The 1,904-nt window shown below is 60.0% G+C and overlaps 1 long non-coding RNA gene across 2 annotated transcripts in view; it reads left to right on the forward strand.

Moving 5' to 3' along the window:
• Nucleotides 1–783: 783 nt before the first annotated feature.
• The window catches only part of LOC102486402 (uncharacterized), a 4,243-nt gene continuing 3,122 nt past the window's right edge, over nt 784–1,904 (forward strand). The window contains exon 1 of one of the 2 annotated variants that reach the window (XR_334130.1): nt 784–1,044. This is a non-coding gene — a long non-coding RNA (uncharacterized LOC102486402). Of the gene's footprint in view, nt 1,045–1,289; nt 1,327–1,904 lie in introns of those variants that run through there. The other variant, XR_003548975.1, reaches the window with a different exon arrangement.

Here is a 1,904-nt window from a genome sequence, read left to right on the forward strand (position 1 = left end):
CCTCCGCAGGTCCCCAGAGGGGATGGAGGGAGAGCAGGGCCTGACCTGAGCCTGGGGTTGGCTGCCGTGGGAAGGAGGGTGCGATTCCTCCATGGGCTCCGAGGCCCCCTCCCGCCTCCTCCCTGCTGCCCGAGAACTTCCCGCCTGACCTCTCCCTTCCTCTCCTCTCCTCACGGCCTCACAGCTGGATCCCAGGTACTGGGTCGCTCTGACTCTCCTCCCAGATACTTGGCCTGGTTATTGCCAGGATCTGGCTTGGCCAGAGGGCATCTAACCACAAACGCCGGCCCTCGTGAGGGTTGCCCTCTCCAGGTGACTTACCTGTATCGTGTGTGGTCCTCCCAGTCCCCAGCTGTTCCTGTGGTCTGAGACAATCCCATGCTGGGGTCGGGCAGTGCACGCAGCCTGTCTGCTACCTGCCTGTGCCAGAGTGAAGCCTAGAGCTGACCCAGGACCTCAGCATCGCAGGGGGCATTGCAGCCTGGGGTAGCATGGGCCAGGGACAGTGGGGCAGTCCACGAGGCTGATGGACCAGCAGCAGCCGAGCGCCTCACTGCACGTGAGCGGCAGGAAAAGTGTCCCTGTCACTCAGCTGGTCCCAGGCAGCAGGCCTTCGGAATCCATTTGGCCAGGAGAACACAGTCCTGCAAGGGCCGAGGCCATGTCCTCCTGTGCCTGGTCACTCCCGGGGGTCTGTGCCACCCTTCTGTTTGAAGCCATCACAATGAGCGAGCTGTCATCCTGAGAGCTCAGTGACTTGCCCGACAGAGGACTTCCCTGGTGCAGCGAAGTCGATCCCAGAGCAGCACCGAGGCTGCCTGCTAGACTGGGCCAGACCCGGGAAGCCCGTGGGTCCAACCCCTCCTTCGCCAGGGTGACCACTGCCCGAGTAGGGCTGGGGGTGGCGCCCTACTCCTAGAAAGGCCCTTGCTTCTCCTGCTGCCTCTGCTGAGCCTGCTTGTCCCGTCCGTCCTCAGGAGAGACTTCCGGTACTTGGCCCCTTTGCTTGGTGTCTCCTGGTTCTCATCTGCAGTGGAGAAGTTGGTAAGTGGTGTTGCCACTGTCCTCTTCAGGGGCCATGAGGCGATGGCGGCGTGCAGAGTCGCCCTCGCATCCCCTTTCTAAACGGGCCCGTCTTTGCCCTCCCACTATGGAGGTCCACGTCTCCTGGGGCCCCATGACGCTGGTACCAGGCAGCTGCCCGGGTTCCCGGGGCGTGTGAGTGGCTCCGCGTCCACCCACCTGCGTCACAGTGGTGGGAGGGGCACGGGCAGCCCTCACTTTGAACATAACGCTTTCCTGACCACGTGGCTGCAAAGGGAATGGGTGAGCATCGACTTGAATTTCCTTTCCTTTTGGTTTTACTGAGGCAGAATTCACCATCCCAAAATGGTCCTTCACCAATGACAAAATTCACCGGTTTTCCAAGTGAAAAGTCCAGAGCAATTATTGCATTTACAAGGTGATACAACCACCACCTCTTTCTACTTCCAGGATTCTTTCCTCACCCCAAAGGGAAACCCTGAACCGTTAGTCCTCCCATCACCCTCCGCTCAGGCCCTGGAAACCTCTCGTCCGTGTTGTCTGACGGGCCTGCCAGTCCTGGGTACTTCACATGAACGGAGTCCTAGACTGTGTAACCTCTCGTGTCTGGCTCCTCTCAGTTGCGTCACATATGTTGTAGCATGTTTCAGTACCTCCTTTGTGTTCATGGGCGAAAGATGTCCTGTTTTCTGACTCGACCGCCTTCGGTGCACGCGTCCGACTGTGAAGGTCCCCGCGTGGCCTCTGCCTCTCGGCTGCTGTGTGTAACATGCTCCCGAACGTGCCCGGCAGGGCTGTTCTGACGGCCAGCTTTCAGTTCCTTTAGGTGTAGATCTAGGAGCCAGCTGCCTGGCTGCAGG

Source organism: Tupaia chinensis, unplaced genomic scaffold (genome assembly GCF_000334495.1).
Source record: "Tupaia chinensis unplaced genomic scaffold, TupChi_1.0 Scaffold000159_1, whole genome shotgun sequence".
In the NCBI taxonomy this organism is placed as follows: domain Eukaryota; kingdom Metazoa; phylum Chordata; class Mammalia; order Scandentia; family Tupaiidae; genus Tupaia; species Tupaia belangeri.